This window comes from Somniosus microcephalus, chromosome 4 (assembly GCF_052327205.1).
Source record: "Somniosus microcephalus isolate GS21.2 chromosome 4, FLI_Smic_1.0, whole genome shotgun sequence".
NCBI classification, from domain to species: Eukaryota; Metazoa; Chordata; class Chondrichthyes; order Squaliformes; family Somniosidae; genus Somniosus; species Somniosus microcephalus.
In genome coordinates this window covers 106,739,178-106,763,286 of record NC_140990.1, presented here as the reverse complement: position 1 = coordinate 106,763,286, position 24,109 = coordinate 106,739,178, and positions in this window count along the sequence as shown.

Below are 24,109 nucleotides of genomic sequence, written 5' to 3'. Positions count from 1 at the left end.
CATTGCTCATTTATGGCTTTACGTGCCAAACTTTCATTCCAATCCAACTGGCAAAGATCCCTTTACAACTCACTGAAATTAGGCCTCCTCCTGTTAAATATTTTCACATTTGATTGTTCCTTCTCCTTTTAGATAACTAGTTTAAATCTAATGATATTGTGACCATTGTTTCCTAAATGCTATCCATCTGAATCATAGAAACATAGAAGATAGGAGCAGGAGTAGGCCATTCGGCCCCTCGAGCCTGCTCCGCCATTTAATGAGATCATGGCTGATCATCCAAATTCATTACCCTGTCCCTGCTTTCTCCCCATATCCCTTGACCTCTTTAGCCATAAGAAATATATCGAACTCCTTCTTGAATATATTAAATGAATTGGCCTCAACTGCCTTCTGTGTTAGAGAATTCCACAGGTTCACCACTCTCTGGGTGAAGAAATTCCTCCTCATCTCTGTCCTAAATGGCTTACCCCTTATCATTAGACTCTGACCACTGGTTCTGGACTACCCCGCCATCGGGAACGTCCTTCCTGCATCGAGTCTGTCTAGTCCTGTTATAATTTTATATGTTTCAAAGAGAACCCCTCTCATTCTTCTAAACTACAGCGAATATAAGCCCAATCGACCCAATCTCTCCTCATACATCATTACTGCCATCCCAGGTATCAGTCTGGTGAATATTCGCTGCACTCCCTCCATGGCAAAAACATCCTTCCTCAGATAAGGCGACCAAAACTGCACACAATACTCAAGGTGTGGTCTCACCAAGGCTCTGTACAACTGCAGCAAGACATCCTTGCTCCTGTACTCGAATCGTCTCGCTATGAAGGCCAACATACCATTTGCATTCTTACTCACTTGCTGCACCTGCATGCTGACCTTCAGCGACTGGTGCACAAGGACACCCAGGTCTCGTTGCTCTTCCCCTTCTCACAATCTTTTCCGGTTCAGATAATAATCTGCCTTCCTGTTTTTGCCACCAACGTGGAAAACCTCGCATTTATCCACGTTATACTGCATCTGTCATGCATCTGCCCAATCACCCAACCTGTCCAAATCATACTGGAGTTTCTCAGCATCCTCCTCACAGCACACACGCCCACCCAGCTTTGTGTCATCTGCAGACTTGGAGATATTACATCTAGATCCCTCGTCTAGATCATTAATATATATTGTGAATAGTTGGGGTCCTAGCACAGATCCCTGCGGTACCCCACTAGTCACTGCCTGCCACTCAGAGAAAGACTTGTTTACCCCAACTCTTTGCTTCTTGTCTGTCAACCAGTTCTCTATCCAAGTCAGAACCTTACCTCCAATCCCATGTGCTTTAAATTTACACGCTAATCTCTTATGCGGGACCTTATCGAAAGCTTTCTAAAAGTCCAAATACACCACATCCACTGGTTCTCCCTTACCTATCCTACCAGATACATCCTCAAAAAATTCCAGTAGATTAGTCAAGCACGATTTACCTTTGTAAATCCATGCTGAATTTGTCCGATCCTTTCACTGTTTTCCAAGTGCCCTGCTATTACATCCTTTATAATGGACTCGAGCCTGTTCCCCACTACCGATGTCTGTCTATTAATCCCCGTTTTCTCTCTACCACCTTTTTTGAATAGTGGGGCTGCAGTAGCTACCCTCAAATCCATGGGAACTGTTCCAGAGTCTATAGAATTTTGGAAGATGACCAGCAATGCATCTATTATTTCTAGGGCTACTTCCTTAAGTACGGTAGGATGTAAATTATCAGGCCCTGGGAATTTATCGGCATTCAATCCCGTCAATTTCCCTAACACCATTTCCCTACAAATACTGATTTCATTGAGTTCCTCCCTCTCATTAGCGCCTATATTCCCCGACATATCTCAGAGATTATTTCTATTCTCCTTTTTTAAGACAGAACCAAAGTATGTATTTAATTGGTCGCCATTTCTTTGTTCCCCATCATAAATTCCCCTGATTCTAACTGCAAGGGAGCCAAGGGAAGTCAAGATGCAAGCTTGACTTCACCAATATTTTTCTCTTTACATATCTATAGAAGCTCTTACAATCAGTTTTTATGTTCCTCGCAAGCTTACTTTCATACTCTATTCCCCCTCTTAATTAATCCCTTTGCCCTCCTTTGCTGAATCCTAAACTACTCACAATCCTCAGGTTTGCTGCTTTTTCTGGCCAATTTATATGTCCTCTACTTTGATCATTTGCTATCCCTTATTTCCCTTGTTAGCCACGGTTGAGACACCTTTTTTGTTTTATTTTTATGTCAAACAGGGATGAACAAATCCTGTAGTTCATCCATGTGAACTTTAAATGTTTGCCATTGCCAATCCACCGTCTACCCTTTAAGTAAAGTTCCCCAATCCATCCTAGCGAACTCGCGCCTCATACCATCGTAGTTTCCTTTATTTCAATTCAGGAATGTAGCCTCTGATTCAACTACTTCACTCTCCACCTTAATGAAGAATTTTATCATATTATAATCGCTCCTCCCCAAGGTGCTCGCAGAACAAGATTGCTATTTAATCCTTTCTCATTACATAATACCCAGTCTAAGATGGCCTGAACTCTAGTTGGTTCCTCGACATATTGGTCCAGGAAACCATCCCGTATACACTCTAGGAATTCCTCCTCCATGGTATTGTTACTAATTTGGTTAGCCCAATCTATATTTAGATTAAATACCCATGATAACTGCTGTGCCCTTACTGCACGCATCTCTAATTTCACGTTTTAGACATCCCCAACCTCAGCATTACTGTCTGTGGGTCTGTATACAACTCCCACTAACGTTTTCTGCCCCATGGTATTTCTCAGCTCTACCCATACAGATTCTACATCTTCAGAGCCAATAACCTTCCTTACTATTGTGTTAATCTCCTCTTTAACCAGCAATGCTACCCCACCTCCTTTTCCTTTTTGCCTGTCCTTCCTGAATATTTAATACCCTGGATGTTGACTTCCCAGCCTTGTTCACCCTGGAGCCATGTCTCCGTAATCCCAATTATATCATATCTGTTTACATCTATTTGCGCAGCTAATTCATCCAACCTATTACGAATGTTCCTCGTATTAAGACACAAAGACTTCAGGCTTGTTTTTTTAACACTCTGAATCCTTTTAGAATTATCATTTACTGTGGCCCTGATTGATTTGCACACTTGATTTCTCTGCCTTCCACTTTTGCTTTTCTCCTTCCTGTTTTTTGCTTCTATCCTTGTTTCCCTTTCCTCTGTCTCCCTGCACAGGTTCCCAAACCCCGGCCATTTTAGTTTAAACCCTCCCCAACGGCACTAGCAAAAACTCCCACTAGGACATCAGTCCCGGTCCTGCCCAAGTGCAAACCGTCCAGTTTGTACTGGTCCAACCTCCCCCAGAACCGGTTCCACTAATCCAGGAATTTGAATCCCTCTCCCTTGCACCATTCCTCCAGCCAAGTATTCAGCTGAAATATCCTTCTATTTCTACTCTGATTAGCACGTGGCACTGGTAGCAATCGTGAGATTACTACCTTTGAGGTCCGACTTTTAAATTTACATCCTAACTCCCTATAATCAGCATTTAGGACCTCATCTCGTTGTTTACCTATATCGTTGGTACCTATATGCACCACGACAACTGGCTGTTCACCCTCCCTCTCCAGCATGCCCTGCAGCCACTCCAAGACATGCTTGACCCTTGCACAAGGGAGGCAACATACCATCCTGGAGTCCCGTTTGCGGCCACAGAAAAACCTATCTATTCCCCTTACAATAGAATCCCCTATCACTATAGCTCTCCCGCTCCATTTCTTCCCGTCCTGTGCAGCAGGGCCACCCAGGCTGCCAGGAAGTTTGCTGCTGCTGCCTACCCCCGATAAGCCATTTCCCCCAACAATATCTAAAGTGGCATATCAGTTTGAGAGGGAGATGGTCACAGGGGATCCCTACACTACCTGCCTGCACCTACTACTCTGCCTGGCGGTCACTCATTCCCTTCCTGCCTGTGCAGCCTTTACCTGCGGTGTGACCAACTCCAGAAACGTGCTATCCATGACGTCCTCAGTAACGCGAATGCTCCAGTATATATCCATTCGCAGCTCCAGCACCACAATGCGGTCTGCCAGTAGCTGCTGCTGGATACACTTCCCGCACACATGGTCGTCAGTGACACAGAAAGTGTCCCTGATTTCCTACAGTGCAGGAGGAGCATGCCATGGGGCCGAGCTGTGCTGCTATGACTTACCCTTTAATTAATTCAAATTAAATTAAATCAAATCAATACCACTAATTACATTACAATTAAATGATATACTCAAGGGCCCTTGTTGACTAGCACTCCCCGCTACACAACAGAGACCTTAGAAACTATAAACCACAAAAAGTAAGGCCTTCTAAACTTTATAAACTATTAACTTTAACTGTCACACTATAGGGTAGTATAAATACTCACCTGGCCGTACGCACCCAATCAGCTGCTTCCTCTTGCCCGCGTCACTTTTTGAATCATGACGTGGCTCTGGAGTGAATCAGTTCTGCAGTTAACTGCGGGGAACTAAAGACAGGCTTTGTTATTCTGCTATGCAGGTTTAGCGGCTTTCTGTGGCTCTCCTCTCTTCCAGGACTTGAAACTTTAAGCCGTTTGATTTAAACCGGTTGTGCCTCCATTGAAAGGATATTCAATTGCTGTCACACCAAAGTATTGCTGCACTAATATCACAATCGGTAATTTCCAGTGACACATCCTTAAAATGACCAGAAGGACTCAGAGTCTAAACATTACTTGGTGTTATTCATGGGCTAATTCTGCATAACTTCCCATGAAGCCCCCTTTTCCCTGTTTAAGGCAGGCGGCAACACATTCAGTTTGGACGTGTTGCCGTGTAAATGCTTCAGTTCTAAAGAGGACAAGAGGAGTTAACACAACAATGAAATATTACAGAATTGGAGTGCAGGCGAACTTCTTAAGCTATTATCTCACGAAACAAATTTCACCGACCCCCATTAAAAGATAAACTGAAGCAAATTAACTGGATGTCCAGCAGAAACGGTGACATATCCTACTGTCACCAGAGCTCAATTTGCGATCTCTGGTTATCGGTGTGTTGGGGCCAAGGAGCTTCAGATTGTGTGACGGTATTATGCGCCATCTAGTGACTAATTGCTGCTATTGCAGTAATATCGGAGTATAGTAACTGGAGCAGATCATTCAGATCCCAGGGCCTGTCCCTCCATTCAATTAGATCATGACTGATCTCTATCTCAACTCCATTAGTTGCATGTCCCTTGATACCCTTACCTAACAAAAATCTATCATAAGAATATAAGAACTTTAGAATTAGGAGCAGGAATAGCCCATACGGCCCTTCGAGCCTGCTCCGCCATTCAATAAGATTATGGCTGATCATCGACCTCAACTCCACTTTCCCGCCCGGTCTCCACATTGTTTGATTACCCTAGAGTCCAAAAATCTATCTATCTCAACGATTCAACATCCACAGCCCTTTGGGTTAGAGGATTCCAAAGATTCACAACTCTCTGAGTGAAGAAATTCCTCCTCATCTCAGTCTTAAGTGTCCGGCCCCTTATCCTGACACTACGACCTCTGGTTCTAGACACTCCAGCCAGAGGAAACAACCTCTCAGCATGTACCCTGTCAATTCCCTCGGAATCTTACTTGTTTCAATGAGATCACTTCTCATTCTTCTAAACTCCAGAGAGTATAGGCCCAATCTAGTCAATCTCTCCTCATAGGACAAGCCTCTCATATCAGGGATCAATCTAGTAAACCTTCGTTGCACCCCTGAACGAACATCACTAAAACTGATTAGTTGGTCATTGTCACATTGCTGTTTGTGGGAGTTTGCTGTGCGCAATTTGTCTGCCGCATTTTTTACAGTACTACAGTGAAAGCAAATCAAACGAATTTGGCAGGAAAGCGCTTTGGGACGTCCTGAGGTCGGAAATATGCCATATAATTGCAAATCTTCATATTTCTTTCGTTACCTCAAATAAGGAGACCAATGCTGTGCACAACCCCAAGGTGTGGTCTCACGAAAGTCCTGTACAATTGTAGCAAATCTTCGTTATTCCTGTACGCCAACCCCTTGCAATAAAGGCCATCATGCCATTTGCCTTCCAAATATCATTTTACAACAACAACTAGCTTTTATACAGCACCTTTAACGTAGTAAAACGTCCCAAGGCGCTTCACAGGAATGTTACCAAACAAAATCTGACACCGAGCCACATAAGGTGATTTTGGGATACGATGCACAATAGATAATGGCTAAAATTTAATTCCACAGCTCACCGAAATGGGAATTTACTCAGAGCTTCTCCCGCTCTGCAGGGTAACTTCGCGAAACCTCAGATTTTATGGCGATGGAGCCAGATGGTGCGCCAAAGAAATTCCTGGCATATAGCGTCTTCAACATGGAAAAAAATGTTCTTCTGTGCTATATTGGCGGAAGCACTGCCTTGGGAAACATAAATAGATTAACAGGTTATCTAAAATTGCAATTTCAAGCACACTGAGAAAGCAGCGGGAAGTTATTATCCTGCAGAATAAATCAAAGCCAAGGAAACAAAACAAACGTGTAAAATTCAGTCTAATAGCCTGACGGAATGTAATTCAAGTGCAGCTGGAGTGGTATGGAATCCACTAAAACAAGACACTCATTAATGCTTTCATCTGAAGACATTATGCTGTGCCCGGCTTCACCAATCTCCTGCTTCTCGTTCACTTGATCTGAACTATCGCTCAGGCAATTCCCACCCATTAGTACCTGCGCTAGTTTGGACCGGCTGCAAGTATCTTTTTCAAATGTCGGAGTTAATGCAAGAATAAAATACCACAGAAAGGGAATTCAGGAGAACTTCTTAAGCTCTTATCCCACGGCACAATTATAACCCATGCCCTTAAAATAAAACTAAAGCAAATTAACTGGATGTCCAGCAGAAATGATGACGTGTGGTAGTGTCACCAGTACTCAATTTACAATCTCTGGTTATTGGTGTGTTGGTACCAAGTAGCTTCAGCTTGTGTGACAGCATTGCGCGCCATCTAGTGACTAATTGTTGCTATTGCAGTAATATAGGTGTGTTGGAAAAGGAGTAAGTCATTTAGATCACAGAGCGTGTTCCTCCATTCAATTAGATCATGACTGATCTCTATCTCAACTCCATTTACCCGCCTTAACGGCACGGCCTTTGAAAACCTTACCTAACAAAAATCTATAAGTAGATGAAAACTTAAGAATTAGGAGCTGGAGTAGGCCATACAGCCCCTTGAGCCTGCTCCGCCATTCAACATGATCATGGCTGAACGTCGAACTCGACACCACTTTCTCGCCCTATCCCCATATTCCTAGATTACCCCAAAGTCCAATCATTTTTATTTCTCAGCCTTGATTTTACTCAACGATTCAGCACCCACCGCCATTTGGGGTCGAGAATTCCAAAGACTTGCAACCCTCTGAATGAAGAAATTCCTCCTCATCTCAGTCTTAAGTTGCCAACCCCTTATCCTGAGACTATGCCCCCTAGGTCTAGACACTCCAGCCGGTAGGAAACAGCCTTTCAGCATGTACTTTGTCAATCCCCTAGGAATGTTATATATTTCAATGTGATCACCTCTCATTCTTTGGAACTCCAGAAAGTATAGGGCTAATCTACTCAAATCCTCCTCATAGGACAAGCTTCTCATCCCAAGAATCAGTCCAGTGAATCTACCTTGTACCCCTCAAGCAACATAACTAAAACAGAATACTTGGTAATTTGTAGGAGCTTGCTGTGTGCAATTTGCCTGTCGCATTTCCTACAGTTCAATAGTGACAGCGCATCAAAATTATTTGTCTGTAAAACGCTTTGGGACGTCCTGATGTCGTGAGAGGCGCTATTTAAATGCCAGTTTTTCTTTATTTTTCTTTCTATTCCTCATATAAGGAGACCAAAGCTGTGCACAGTTCTCCAGGTGTGGCCTCACCAAGGCCCTGTACAATTGTAGTAAGACTTCCTTACTCTTATACTCCTACCCCTTGCAATAAAGGCCAACATGCCATTTGCCTTCCTAACTGCTTGCTGCACCTGAGGACACCTAAATCTCCCTGACCACCAACATTTAATACTTTCTCACCGTTTAAAAAATATTCTGTTTTTCTATTCTTCCTACCAAAATGAATAACCTCACATATCCCCGCATTGTACTCAACCTGTCAGCTTATTGCCGGCTCACTTAACATGTTGCAGACTCTCTCAGATCTCCTCACAACTTACTTTCCCACTTAACTTTGTATCATCAACAAGCTTGGATATACTACACTCTGTTCCTTCATCTAAATTATTAATATAGATTGTAACTAGCTAATGTCCAAGCACTGATCCTTGCGGCACCCCATTAGTTACAGTCTGCCAACCTGAAAATGACCCATTCGGTGCCGTCTTTCGGATGAGATATTAAACCGAGGGCCCGTCTGCTTTCTCAGGTGGATGTAAAAGATCCCATGGCACTATTTTGAAGAAAAGCAGGGGAGTTATCCTCGGTGTCCTGGCCAATATTTATCCCTCAATCAACATCACTAAAACAGATTAACAGATTATCTGGTCATTATCACATTGCTGTTTGTGGGATCTTACTGTGCGCAAATTGGCTGCCGCGTTTCCTACATTACAGCAGTGACTACACTTCCAAAAGTACTTCATTGACTGTAAAACGCTTTGATTCGGCCGGTGGTCGTGAAAGGCGCTATATAAATGCAAGTCTTTCTTTCTTACTTTCTGTTTCCTGTCCATTAACCAATCCTCTATCCATGCCAGTATATTGCCCCCAACACCATGAGCCCTTTTCTTTCGTAGCTACCTTTTATGTCGCACCTTATCAATCTCAGTCTTGCCAATTTCAATTTTCCCAGCATCACTAACTTTTAAGCAAAGTTCCAGATTTTCAATACCCGTTGTGTGAAAAACTGCTTCCAAATTTCAGTCCGGACTGAACTAACTCATTTTCTGATGCTGACGCCGAGTTTTGAATGCCCCGCCGGAGGGAACAGTTTCTCCATGTCTATTCTATCGAATTCTTTATCATTTTAAACACTGCGATCAGATCACTACTCATCCTTTTAAACTCAAGGGAATACAATGCAAGTTTGTGGAACTTGACCACGTAATTTATCAATTTAAGGCCTGGTATTATTCTGTTAAATCGGCACGGTAACCCCTCCAAGGCCAATATATCGTTCCTGAGGTGCGGTGCCCAGAACTGACCGCAGTACTCCAGATTGTGTCTGAGCAAGGCTCTATATAACTGAAACATATCATCCTCCCAATTGGAGTTCAGCCCCCTTGAGAAAATGGCCAACATTTTTTTTGGTTTATTGATTATGTTTTGTACCTGTCCACTAATTGTTGATTTATTGATTTGTGTACATGGACACCTCAATCTCTTTGCTCCTCTACAGTTCCGAATTTCTCGCTGTTAAGAAAATGTTCTTATTTGCCCTTCCCCAATCCACAGTGCATGCTCTCACACTTCCTCATGTTGAACTCCATCTGCCACAGTTTTGACCACTCACTCAGTCTGTCGCTGTTCCTTTTCAACCTTCAGCTTCCATCTGCACAACTTACTGTGCCTGCTAACTAGGGAATGAAATCTATATATTTAAAATGGTCCATCCATCTCTCTGTCTGTCCGTCTGTCCGCTATACACTCAAAAGTTATAGAGCATACCTACACATATGTTATATCAAATGAAAGCTGATGATCAGGGGAGTGTCATAGGTGTATTTACTTTTTGGTCAGGCAAACATTTTTCGGACAGTAGACAAAAATTTTTTAAAACTTTTAAAAATCCGCTCATAAGCGGTTCGCCAATCCTACCGCTCATTAGCGTTGACTGATGTGATGGTTGACCAATCCTACAGTTCAGTGACCTGATGGTTGACCAATCGGTGCCTCACGGGTGGGACCTAATCCTCCAGCCTCCCGAAACTTCGCCGCCATTTTTTCCCCTGCTTTTCCTCAAAGCTGCGTCGGTGTGCCGGAGCGGGAGGTGAGTTGTGCTCACTCAGGCCGGACCTCACAACCGCTCGGCCCGAGACACACAGCGGGGGAGCGGCAGCGGCCGGCCATCAACCGCGCGGCCGGAGACTACGTCGGCCCACCGGAGCGCGAGGTGAGTTGGGGTCACTCGGGCCAGGCCTCACAACCGCTCGGCCCGAGACACAGAGCAGGGGAGCGGCAGCGGGCGGCCGTCAACTGCGCGGCCGGACACACAGAGCGGGGGAGCGGCAGCGGCCGGCCTTCAACTGCGCCGCCCTCTAAACTGCCCTGGCAACGCCGGGCCCCCACTGCTAGTAGTTAATAAAATAATGATGCTGCAACATAGTTTGTTTATCCCGTGCCTGGCCACGTGATGGCACGCCAGAGCTTTGCAGTGACCTCGCTGTGTCGCACACCCTGACGCGTTCGCACATTCCTCTTTCAATTACACAAAGAGATCTTACCTCAGCTTTTCCATGTGGCTCTATATTTGGGTGATTTCGGGTCTTCTCACAGGTCCTGTCTCTGCCTCTCTCCTGCTGCCTGTCGTTCCCTCTCGCACTTTGATGGCAGATTTTCTTCTTTGTCCTTCCTTAAATTCATGGGGACCACAACATGATTGGTCAGTTTGCTCAATAAATGATATAGAAACTTTATATCCCATATTGTTACTATTTGCACCCCCGACTATGGCCCCAATTACCGTGAACGTTAATGCCTGAGCCTGCAGACAGCACAAGACTCTGGAATATTTACAGACTCCCAGGAAAGGCCCAAGGATTGTTCTGTCAATGCAGCTTTAAGGGCTGACATGAAGTAACATTGCTCCACTGCCAAGCAACACACACCATAATTCCAGAAAAATGCAACATCAAAATAAATTACAGGAATCTTCAGCTTCCGGCTTCCCACCTGACTTTTAATCCAAGGAATCATTCTCACCAGGCCGTAGAGCAAGCTTCTCCAGCGCAGTCAGTGTGTGAATGTAGTGGCGCGCATGTAGTGTGTTCGAATTAATGCTGCTCGTATTTGTATCCGTTTCCTGATTGCTTCTCTTGACTGAACATGCAGATTGCCACGGAGATAAGACTGCAGCACCGGCTCTTTCCCGCGCTACTCCTGTTTCTTCAAGACCACACAAGTAAACGGCGATCAAAGGCCATTCGGCCTTCGCAGGTCATCGCTTTCGTTCTCAATTCGTCCAGCCCAGTCATTGGCTACATTTCAAAAGCCTTCAGCATCTTTCACTCTTTCACAGATGATTATACGTTAAATCAACGATGTAGATTATCGTTTGTACTTTCAACCCTCTTTGGATACAGAAATAAGGCCGGAGGACTGGAGGGTTGCTAAAGTCATACAATTATTCAAGAAATGGGAGAGGGCTGAACCAGCAAACTACAGGCCAGTCAGACTACCACCGGTGGTGGGGAAGTTATTGGAAACCATTATCAGGGACAAAATAAACTTTCATTTGGAACGTCTTGGGTTAATCAAGGAGAGCCAGTATGGATTTGTTAAAGGTCAATCGTGTCTGACTAACTTGATTGAATTATTTCATGAGTTAACAGCGAAGGTTGATCAAGGCAGCGCAGTAGATGTTGTATATAAGGACTTTCAGAAGGCATTCGACAAAGTAGCATTACGAAGATGGAAGCCCGTGGAATTAAGGGGAAGTTACGGTGTGGATAGAAAAGTGTCTCACTATGAGCAGAGAGACCTTAGTTTCCATATACACAAATCCTTAAAGGGCAAATTAATAGGGTGGTTCAAACAGCACATGTATTACTTGGGTTTATAAATAGAGGAATAGAATATTAAAAGCTAAGGGATCACACTAGAATGTTATATATCGCTGGTTAGGCCTCAGCTCCAGTATTGTGGACGTCTCTGTGCACCACACTTCCGGAAATTTGTAAAGGTCTTAGAAAGGGTGCAGAGCGCATGTTACCAGGGATGAGGGACTTCAGTTATGGGAAGAGGTTGGAAAAGTTAGGGCTGTTCTCCCTGGAACAGAGAAGGTTACGAGGTGATCAAATGGAGGGTTTCAAGATGATGAGAGGTTTTGAAAGAGTAAATAAAGAAAAAACGTTCCCTCTGGCGAATGGGTCAATATCTGGAGATCAGAGAATACAAAATTATTGGAGAAAGATCTAGAGGGGAGGTGAGGAGAATCTCGTTCACTCAGAAAGTTGTCAGGATCTGGAAGGCTCTACCTGAAAAGGTGGTAGAAGCTGATTCAACAAAAAATTTTAAAAGGCAGTTGGGTGGGTACTTGAGGATGAGAATCCGAGAGGGTGACGGACAAAATGCGGGAATGCGGGACTCCGACCGACTGCAGTTTCAAAGAGCCAGCAGAGGCACGACGGGCCGAATGGCCTCCTCCTGGGCTGTAAATTTCTATAATTCTAAGATTCTACCTCCTGGATGTCTACCTCGGTGTCATGCCGAATGGAAAACCAGGCTAGGAAGTTCGATCATACATTGCTGTTTCCATCCGATGATTAACTGATTTAATTAATATAACGAAAATCAGGCTTTGCATCCAACAGAAAATGTGTATAATATATTTCCATCGGCCTAACAATTCCACACAGGGATAATTGCAGGTCAATAATTCAATAATTGAAGCATCCGTGTGAATTTCCTCAGCCCGTTAACCCAGAGGACACAATAGGATGGTTCGGTCCACGTGATCCCAGGGACGCTTTTGAAGCGCATGCGCCCCTGGGATCAGTGGGCCTTTTGGCAGACGTAGGACTGCAGGTGCAGGAGCGCAACTCTGGATAGGTCCAGCGCCGTCAGATAAGTACGGATTTTAATTGCGGTTCAGAGGCCTTCGCCCGCGGGAAGGCTCTGACCGTAATTTCAGGTCCATTGTTTCAGATAATTGCGGAGGAATAATGTCTTTTGATTGGGTAATGTCCCGTTTGACATATTGGGGAGAGGAACATTATTCACACGTGTTCAGCCTTCGTCCACCATGACTGTGATCCGTAGGCGATTATTTGGTCTGACACTATGTCGGAGGCAGTCATTTCGGATGTATGTTGCTATGCGTCGATATGCAACCATTGCGCGCCATAATTGTAAGAGCAAATTGCATGTTTTAGATTTACTTTGCATGAACTTACATTCATGATCTTCAACGTACGCCCTTACTTACCTTGAATTCATTTGATGAGCTCAGCTTGTTCAGCAACATTTAATACTTTACATGGCTGAATTAGATGCGTGTTAACTTTCTTGGTCGGCATTCTGGCTGAACTTTCAACTTATCTCATCCCCTTCAAATTTATATGCATGTAGATCCTTTCTGAAGGGCCCTGATCAAAACTGTGTCCAAAACTACATGGATCTGCGAAATTAATTATTAAACGTCAGCATGCCCTCTGTATACATGAACTGCTCTTGCGATGTACCCTAACATGTTATTTCGTTTTTTAAAACCTTACCCGCAGAATCTCAAAAATAACAGTGACTTGTCTGTCCTTACTCCCGAGTCCTTGCTTTGAGTTGCAATTTTTAGTCTCTTCATTGTACTTTTGTGTCCATCATTTTTGTTCAGCCAATATGGATTACTTCACATGTGTTACAGTTAAATATACGACAGTCTCAGAAGTAATGATGAATTTCACCAGGGCATTCCATTCCCTATGGTTGGGGAGTCACTGGTGAGGGGTCATCAAATTAAGATCGTTATTAAGTGAGTCGGGAGAGAGGTTCAGAGACATTGCTTTACATAAGAACAAAAGAATTAGGAGCAGGAGTAGGCCATTCGGCCCCTCGAGCCTGCACCACCATTTAATGAGATCATGGCTGATCTGATCTTGCGCTCAGCTCCAATCCCTTATTGTTCAAAAATCTGTCTATCTCCACCTTAAATATATTCAATGACCCAGCCTCCACAGCTCTCTGCGACAGAGAATTCCACAGGTTTACGACCCTCTGAGAGAAGAAATTCCTCCTCATCTCAGTTTTAAAAGGGCGACCCCTTATTCTGAAACTATGCCCCCGAGTTCTAGATCCCCCCGCGAGGGGAAACATCCTCTCTGTATCTACCCTGTCAAGCCCCCTCAGTTTCAATAAGAACCCCACTCATTCTTCAAAACTCCAATGAGTATAGGCCCAACCTGCTCAACCTTTCTTCTTAAGACAACCCCTTCATCTCAGCAATCTACCTCGTGAACCTTCTCTGAACTGCCTCCAATACAAATATATCCCTCCTTAAATAAGGAGACCAAAACTGTACGCAGAACTCCAGGTGCGGTCTCACCAATGCCCTGTACAGTTGTAGCTGGACTTCCCTGCATTTATACAGCAACCCCCTTGCAATAAGGTTGTTGGAGCAAGCTTTTACACGGGATATTGTTGTGGCAGAGTCCATTCCATCTTTTAGGGGAATACTTGATTACTATTAGAAGTGGAAGAACGGGCTATGGGGGAGAGCGGGATTGGTTTGGGATTGATATATGGTTTTCTTGAAGAGAGCGGGACAGTGGGATTTGTTTTCAATTGAATCAGGGCAATGGGGAGAGAACCGGATGCATTAGTTTGGGTTTGATACAGGGCTGTGGAAGAAAGTGGGGCGGTGGGTTTAGTTTTCGATGGATACAGAGCAATGGGAGAAAGCGTGATTCTGTGGCTGGTTTTGGATTGATAAAGGACCATGTGAAGAAAACTGGGAAGAGGGATTAGTTTGACATTGATACAGTGCTATGGGGACAGAGCAGCAAAATGTGTTTGTATTGGATTGTTGTAGGGCTATGGGTAGAGAATGTGACAGAGGGATTAATATCTGATTAATACAGGGCTCTGTAAAGAGGGCAGAGCAGAGTGATTACTGTTAGATTGATGAAGGACTGTGGGCCGAGGGTTCAACTGTGGGATTCGTTTAGAATTAATAGAGGGTAATGGGACGAGAGTGAGGAAGAGGGATTTGTTTGGAATGATACAGGATTTTGTGGAGAGAGCAGGGCAGTGGGATTAGCTTAGCGGTGATACAGGGCTATAGATAGAGAATTTTTTTTTTATTCATTGATAGGATCTGGGCGCCGCTGGCTAGGCCTGCATTTAGTGCCCATCCCTAATTGCCCTTGAGAAGATGGTGGTGAGCCGCCTTCTTGAACCGCTGCAGTCCATATGATGTAGGTACACCCACAATGCTGTTAGAAAGGGAGTTCCAGGATTTTGCCCCAGCGACAGTGAAGGAACGGCGATACAGGTCCAAGTCAGGATGGTGTGTGGCTTGGAGGGGAATTTGTAGGTCGTGATGTTCCCATGCGTCTGCTGCCCTTGTCCTTCTAAGTGGTAGAGGTCGCAGGTTTGGAAGGTGCTGTTGGAGCTTTGGCGAGCTGCTGCAGGTCATCTTGTAGATGGTACACACTGCAGCCACAGTACGCCGGTGGTGGAGGGAGTGAATGTTGAAGGTGGTGGATGGAGTGCCAATCAAGCAGGCTGCTTTATCCTCAATGGTGTCGAGCTTCTTGAGTGTTGTTGGAGCTGCACTCATCCAGGCAAGTGGAGAGTATTCCATCACACTCCTGACTTGTGCCTTGTAGATGGTGGAAAGGCTTTGGGGAGTCAGGAGGTGAGACACTCGCCGCAGAATTCCCAGCCTCTGGCCTGCTCTTGTAGCCACAGTATTTATATGGCTGGCCCAGCTCAGTTTCTGATCAATGGTAACCCCCAGGATGTTGATAGTGGGGGATTCAGCGATGGTAATGGCATTGAATGTCAAGGGGAGATGGTTAGAGTTTCGCTTGTTGGAGATGGTCATTGCCTGGCACTTGTGTGGTGCGAATGTTACTGGCCACTGTCAGCCCAAGTCTGAATGTTGTCCAGGTCTTGCTGCATATGGACATGGACTGCATCAGTATCTGACGAGTCCCGAATGGTGCTGAACAGTGTGCAATCATCAGCGAACATCCACACTTCTGACCTTATGATGGAGGGAAGGTCATTGATGAAACAGCTGAAGATGGTTGGGCCTAGGACACTGCCCTGAGGAACTCCTGCAGTGATGTCCTGTGATTGAGATGAATGACCTCCAACAACCACAGCCAACTTCCTTTGTGCTAGGTATGATTCCAACCAATGGAAAGTTTTCCCCTTGATTCCCATTGACTTCAGTTCTGCTAGGGCTCCTTCATGCCACACTCGATCAAATGCTGCCTTGACATCAAGGGCAGTCACTCTCACCTCATGGAGCAATGGTGTTAGTTTGTGATGATATAGCATTATGGGGAGAGAATGGGGCAATGGGAATAGTTTGTGATGATACAGGTTAATGGGGCGAGGACGGAGCAGAGGGATTACATTATGATTGATACCGGACTATAGGGAGAGAATGGGGTAATGGGATTAGTTTGTGGTGGTACAGTACCATGGGGAGAAAATGGGGCAGTGGGATTAGCTTAGAAATAATACCAGGTAATGGGGAGAAAATAGGGAAGTGGGATTAATTTGTGATGATAAAGTACTATGGGGAGAAAATGGGTCAGTGAGATTAGTTTGTGATGATACAGTGCTTTGGGGAGAATATGGGACAGTGGAATTAGTTTGTGATGATACAGTACTTTGGGGAGAAAATGGGGCAGTGTAATTAGTTGTGATGATACAGTGCTATGGGGAGAGAATGGGGCAGTGGGATTAGTTTGTGATGATACAGTACTTTGTGGAGCGAACTGGACAGTGTTATTCGGTAGTGATTGATTCAGTGAGCGGAGCGTTGTGAGCTGCATCGGGTGGTGTGAGCGGAGTGGGAGATCAATTGCAGTGATGTCACAGCACAAGGGGGGCAGCGGGGTAAGTTACAGGTTAATATGTAATTTAATCTACCCACAACATATACTAGATCAAGTAAGTTGTTAAAATAGACTAAAATGTAAGCTAAGTTGATTAAATACATATACTTTAATTAATTACATATATAAAACAAGGTTATATAGGTATGGCAGAGCAGGAGGAGTGCCTCAACAGCAGCTTGTGGGATTTTGTGGTGAGCATCGCGATCCCGGGCAACCACGTCTGCAGTAAGTGTCTGCATCTCGAGATCTCCGGTTCAGAGTTGTTGAGCTGGAGTCCGAGGTGCAGCCATTGTGGAGCATCAGGGAGGGGGAGATTTACCTGGTCACTTTGATCTAGAAGGCAGTCGCACCCCTTAGGTTCGGTAGTGGTACAGGTCTGGTTAGTGGTCAGGGACAGGAGGGTGTGATGGTGAGTCACGCAGGAAAGGGACCCTAGGTGCAGTGCTGGAGGAGCTTCGGCCTTTGCCCTTATTCTAGCTGCCTGTGTAGATGAGGGAAATGTCTGCAGGGTGAGGAGCTAGGGCCCAAACGAATAAGCAGCACCTTTGCATTACTACCTGAGCCACGCGCAAAATGCCATAGGGACAAGCAGTTCAGAGAGCTGAATATGTGGCTCAAAGTGTGGCGTGGGAGAAATGTGTTTCGATTTATGGGGCACTGGCAGCAGGACTGGGGAAAGAGGAAGCTGTTCCATCGGTATGGGCTACACTTATGCCAGGTTGAGACCAGTGTTCTAGCGAATCCATTAACAAGGGCTGTAGATAGGGCTTGAAACTAAAAGGCCGTGAGGGTTCAGGTGAGGGGAGATTTATAAATCTCAAATGAAAAGTCAAGGGCAGAGTAGTGTAACAATTTGGATAAAGATAAGCAGAGGGTAATGGGAAGGAGCAGAGAGTTTAACGGTAATAGTGAATGGGGTAGCCCTGATAATAGTGCATCAGCGAATAAGGTCAAATCTAGGGTAGTTATAAAATATTATATGCTATATATGAATTGATGAAACTTGCACAACAAGATAGACGAATTAATGGGACAAATGTAGATAAATGGGTTTGATCTAATACCTATTACAAACACGTGTTTGCATGGTAAACAAGGTTGGGAACTAAATATTCCAATGCACTTGACGTTTCAAAAAAACAGACAAAATGGAACAGGAATGGGGTAGCCCTGATAATAAACGATGTTAAAGATAGTATTAGATTAAAGGAAGAGGCTTATAATGTTGCAAAGAATAGTAGTAAGCCTGATAATTGGGAGAGCATTAGAAACCAGCAAAGATAACCAAATTCATTGTAAAGGAATTGGTAAGAATAGATAAAATAGAATATGAGCGTAAACCAGCAAGAAATAAGAAAACAGATTGTAAGAGCTTCTACAAGTATGCGAAAAGGAAGAGAGTAGCAAAAGTAAACGTTGGTCCCTTAAAGGCTGAGACAAGAGCAATTATAATGAGCAAGAAGGAGATGGCACAAAAAGAGTAATGTTACGAATGGGGAGCCAAAGGGCTAGTGAGAGTGAGAATTAAATTCATAAATATCACAAGAGAAAAAGTATTTGTGAAAATAATTGGCCTGAAAGCCAACAAATCCCCTGGACCTGATGGATTACATCCTAGGGTATTAAAGAGGTGGTTACAGAGATAGTGGATGCATTGGTTGCAATCTTCCAACATTCTCTAGATTCTAGAACGATCCCCACAGATTGGAAGGGAGCAAATGTAACTCCACTATTTAAGAAAGGAGGGGGAGAGAAACGAAACTAGAGGCCAGTTAGACTGACATCAGTCGTCTGGAAAATGCTGGAATTCATTGTAAAGGAATTGGTAACAGATTACTTAGAAAATCATTGTATGGTTAGGCAGCGTCAACGTGGCTTTATGAAAGGGAAATCGTGTTTGACAAATTTATCAGCGTTCTTTGACGATATAACTAGAAGGGTAGATAATACGGAACCAGTGGATGCAGTATATTTGGATTTTCAAAATGGCATTCGATAAGGTGCCACATAAAAGATTGTTACTCAAGATAAAGGCACATGGGGGTCGGGTAATATATTAGCATGGTTACAGGACAGAAAACAGAGAGTACAGTTTTGGTCTCCTTACCTAAGAAAGGGTATACTTGCCATAGAGGGAGTGCAACGAAGGTACAGCAGGCTGATTCCTGGGATGGGGGGATAGTCCTATGAGGAGAGATTGAGTAGACTAGGCCAATATCCTTTGGAGTTTAGAAGAATGAGAGTTGATCTCATTGAAATATAGAAAATTCTTAAAGGGCTTGACAGGGTAGATGCAGGGAGGTTTCTTTTCTGGGTTACGGTTCGAGAACCAGGGGTTACAGTCTCAGGATAAGCGGTTGGCTATTTAGCACTCAGATGAGGAGAAATTTCTTCACTCAGAGGGTGGTAAATCTTTGGAATGCTCTACCCAGAGGGTTGTGGACGTTCAGTCTTTGCGTATATTCAAGACAAAGATCGATAGATTTTTTGGATATTAAGGGAATCACGGGATATATGGATAATGCAGGAAAGTGGAGTTGAGGTAGAAATTAGCCATGATCTTATTGAATAGCGGAACAGGCTCAAGGGGCCGAATGGTCGACTCCTGCTCCTGTTTCTTACGTTCTTATGTTCTTATAAACGGTCATTTTCATATTGGCTAGATGTAATTGCGGGGTGCTGCAAGGATCAGTGCTTGGGCCTGAGCTATTTACAACCTATATCAGTGACTTAGATGATGGGACCGACTACAATGTATCCAAGTTTGCTGACGATATCAAACTAGGTGGCAAAATAAGATGTGAGCAGGACACAAGGAGCCTGCAAAGGGATATAGGCAGGTTATGTGAGTGGGAAATAAGGTGGCAGATGGAGTATAAAGTGGGGAAATGTGAGCTTATTCAATTTGCTAGGAAGAATAGAAAAACAGAATATTTTTTAAATGGAGAGGATCTATTAAATGTTGGTATTCAGAGAGATTTGGGTGTCCTAGTACAAGAAACACAGAAATTTAGATTGCAGGTACAGCAAACAATTAGGGAGGTAAATGGCATGTTGGTCATTATTGCAAGGGGTTGGAATACAAGAGTAAGGAAGTCATGCTACAATTGAACAGGACTATGGGGAGAGAGTGGGCCAGCGGAATTAGTTTGGGAATGTTTCAGGGATATGGGAGAAGAGCAGGGCAGTTGGATCTGTTTGGGATTGATAGAGGGCAATGGAGAGACAATAGATTTCTTGTGCATCCATACCGGGCCATGAGGAGAGGTCGGGTGGTGGGATTAGTTTCTGATTGAGGCGGGGCTATGGGGACAGAGCGTGACTGATTTGCAATTGATAAAAATTCATTCGAGAGATCAGGGCAATGTGGTTAGCTTTAGATTGATACACGCCTATGGGGAGAAAGCAGGGCAGTGAGATAAGTATTGGATTGATGCCGGTTTATGGTTTAAAATGGGGCAGTGGAAGTATTTTGTGATTGATGCTGGACGATATGGAGAGTGCGTGACAGTGAGTTTATTTTGGATTGATACAGGGCCATGCTGAGAGAGAAATGAAGTGTCTTTATTTTTGGATTGATATGTGACTATGGGGCGAGAGCAGGTCAGTGGGATTAGTGTAGGATTGATACAGGGCCATGGGGGATAGCTGAGTTGTGGGATTATTTTTGGCTTGATAAAGGCATATGGGGTGACTTCAGGTCAGTAGGATTAGTATCGGATTGATACAGCGATATGGAGAGTGTGCGGCAGTGGTATTAGCATGAGTTTAATATTGAATTAAGGGTTAAAATTGTGTCGGTGGAATTAGGTACTTATTGATACAGAGCTATAGGAGCGAGCAGAGAATTGTGTTTAGTTTTGGATGGATACAGGGCTATGGATAGAGAGTAAATCAGAGAGATTAGGTTAGGATTGATACAGGATTATGGGGAGAGAGCGGGCCTGCGGGATTAGTTTTGGATTCATCCATAGGGACATTGGAACAAGAGTAGGTCATTCAGACGCTTGAACCTTTGCCGCCATGCTATAAGGTCATGGCTGATTTGTATCTTAACTCCATCTACTCACTTGCTCAATTTCCTTTTCTCCCTCCTGTATAAATGAATAAATCAATCGATCAGAGGTTTCAAATTATTCATTGAGCTAGCATGCATTGCTTTTTGTGGGAGACAGTTCTATAATCCTACCACCCTTTGAGTTATGAAATGTTTTCTAACCTCTCTACTGAAAGGCCTGTCTTTGATTATAAGGTTCTGTCTGTCCCCTTGTCCAAGACTCCCCCTCCAGCGGAAAAAGAATATTTCCATCTACCCTATCAATTCCTTTCAAAATCCTAAAAACCTCTATCAAATCATCTCGTAGACTTCTATATTCCAGGCAATATAAAGCTAAATTCTATAATCTCTCCTCATAATCTAATCCTTGCAGCGCCAATAAATATTCTGGTAAATCTACACTGCACACCTTCTAAGGTCAATACATCCATTCTAAGGTGCGGTGACCAAAACTGTACATAATACCTTAGATTGGGTCTAACCAGGATTTCTATTGCTGTAGCAAAACTTCCAAGATTTATACTTTAGCCCACTGGTTATAAAAGGTAACATTCCATTGCCAGTTGTGAATATTTTTGTACATAACTACCACATTTTAGTGAACTGTATGCATGGACTCCAACACCTCTTTGGACCTCCATTGTTGCTAGCTTTTCATCATTGCAATAATACTCGAATGTATTCATTTTTGTCGAAAATGGATGAACTCACGCTTACGTGCATTGAAACCCATCAGCCACAGTTTTGTCACTATCAATCTATCAATGTCTTTTTGCAATGTTTTCATCCTGTCCATACTCGGTCCTATACCACCAATCTTGTGTCAAAGGAAAACGTGGATGTATAGCTCGCAACTGCTTTATCCATATCCTTCATAAATATAGTGAATTGCTGAGGCCCTAGAACTGAATCGTGTGGGACACCACTCAGCAGTTCCTTCCAATGCGAGTATCCCAACTCTCTGTCTTCTGATGACTACCCAATCTCCTAACCAGTTCCATAATGCGCCTTCCATTCTACGAGCTTTATTTTTAGCGAACAGTCTCTTGTGTGGAACCTTAACAAATGCTTCTGAAAATCCATACATCCATAGACATTCCCCTGTCGACTAATGTAATTACTCATAAAACATTTAATTAGGTTTCTCAGACATGACCTAAACTTTACAAATCCATGTTGGCTCCTTCCAACCATCTGAAATTTCACTAAGTGCTCAGTCACTCTCTCCTTAATTATAGATTCCAGTAACTTCAACACAACAATTGTTAGACTGACAGGTCTATAACTTCCTGGTTCCTCTCTCTATCACCTGTCTTAAATAATGGAGTTGCATTTGAAAATTTCCAATCTAAAGGGCCAATTCCTGAATAGAGAGAGCTATGAAAGATTATGGTTAAATGAACTGCAATTGTCTCACCTACTTCTTTAAAACCGCGGGCCAGAAACCATAAGGTCCTCGCGATTTGTTAATCATTAGTGCCATTACTCTTTTCAGATACTGTTGTCTTGCTTATGTTAAAGATGGTGAGTTCCAGTCTTTGATTCATTATAAGCGACCCTGGAATATCAGGTATATTGTCCTCTTTCTCTATTGTGAAGACTGACACAAATTAATTATTCAACAATAATGCCATTTCCTTATTTTCATTTGCAATATTACCCCAATCTATTTTTAGAGGGCCCACATTTCTGACTGAAGAGAATTATGCTGAGGGGATCCCCAAGTGTCGGTACTAGGACTGTTCTGCCTTATAATTGCAGGAGTTTGTTTTGTTGCCGCCTGTAGGTGGCAGTAAAGGGAAATGACCAGTAGGGTAACTCAACAGGAAGTAGTATAGTGATAGCAAACCAAGAAGGTCACACCACAGCATGGAACGCGCTGCTAATTGATCCATTGTAATCTTACATCGTTACACCTTCGAAAGCATTGCCTGTGAGTTGAATGATTTCATTACATATTCATGTTTAAATGTTAGTTATATCTCATGTATGTAACAAGGTGCATTTCTTTCTTTTGTCTTTATCAGTTTTACTCCAACCCAATGCAACTGATTTGTATTGTTTCATTGACTTCATGCAAGTGTGGCATTATTAAACATGGAGCTTGGACGCTACATCCTGACTCCATGTCGTTATTGAAAGGAGTTTGGCTGGCTGTCTAACTGCATACCGACACATACAAGTAGGGAGGACAGTACAGTAAAAAGGCAAGTCATCAGCTGGCGCAACAAGCAACATTCGCAGTGCAGCACGGTGTGATCATGGATGGCAAGAGCTTCCAAGACGAGCAGAGATCTGTGACCAGCTCAAGTAGTACACGCTCATCTAGATCATCAACAGCCAGTGTAGCAGCAGCTAGAGCCTGGGCTAAAGCTAAAGTGGCACAGGCTCACGTGACCTTTGCTAAACAGGAACTGGCAGTGAAGAAAGAGAAGGTCCGACTACAAGCAGAGGCTGCTACATTGGACGCCACGCTGGAGGCACTACACATCGAGAAAGAAGCAGCTGCCGCTACTGCTGAGGTGGAGATATGGGAAGTGGCACTAGAAGCAGAGGTGGGAGAGCACTGCAGCATTGCTCATCCTGCATCACCTCAAAGCACTGAGAGGCGGACAAGCGACTATGTCCAGGAGCCGGCTAGGACACGCACAGACATCTCCTCCTTCCCAAACTTTGAACCATTGCACGAGAACACGGAGTCGCCATCACCAGCCCAACATGAGGTCACTCAGGTGGATAATTCATGCTACACTGATGATGACCCCTTCCTTGTTATTGACGACTGGTCACACGAACGAGAGTTTGCAGCGCTCCCGAAGAAACCTGTGCCTCGATCCGCCGCTCCTAACCACTTGGAAGGCACTTATGCCAAAACTCCTGACATTAAAAAAGAACCCTTTTTAAAGGCTAGAACAGGTCATCCAGCATGGCAGTCTCGCATCCAATCGCAGCCCTTCTGATGTGATCATACTCTGGCAACCCATGCACAGACTGCTAATATGACAGCCATTGCCCAATATTTGGCACATAGAGAACTTGTAAGGACAGGTCTCACAAAATTTGACGACAAGCCAGAGAGTTTTAGAGCATGGCAATCATCCTTCCTTAATGCCACAGGTGGCTTGAGCCTGAGTGCTAGTGAGGAGTTGGATTTATTGTTATCATGGCTGGGCAAAGAATCGTCAGAACATGCCCGCAGGATCCGGTTTGTGTACACACTTGACCC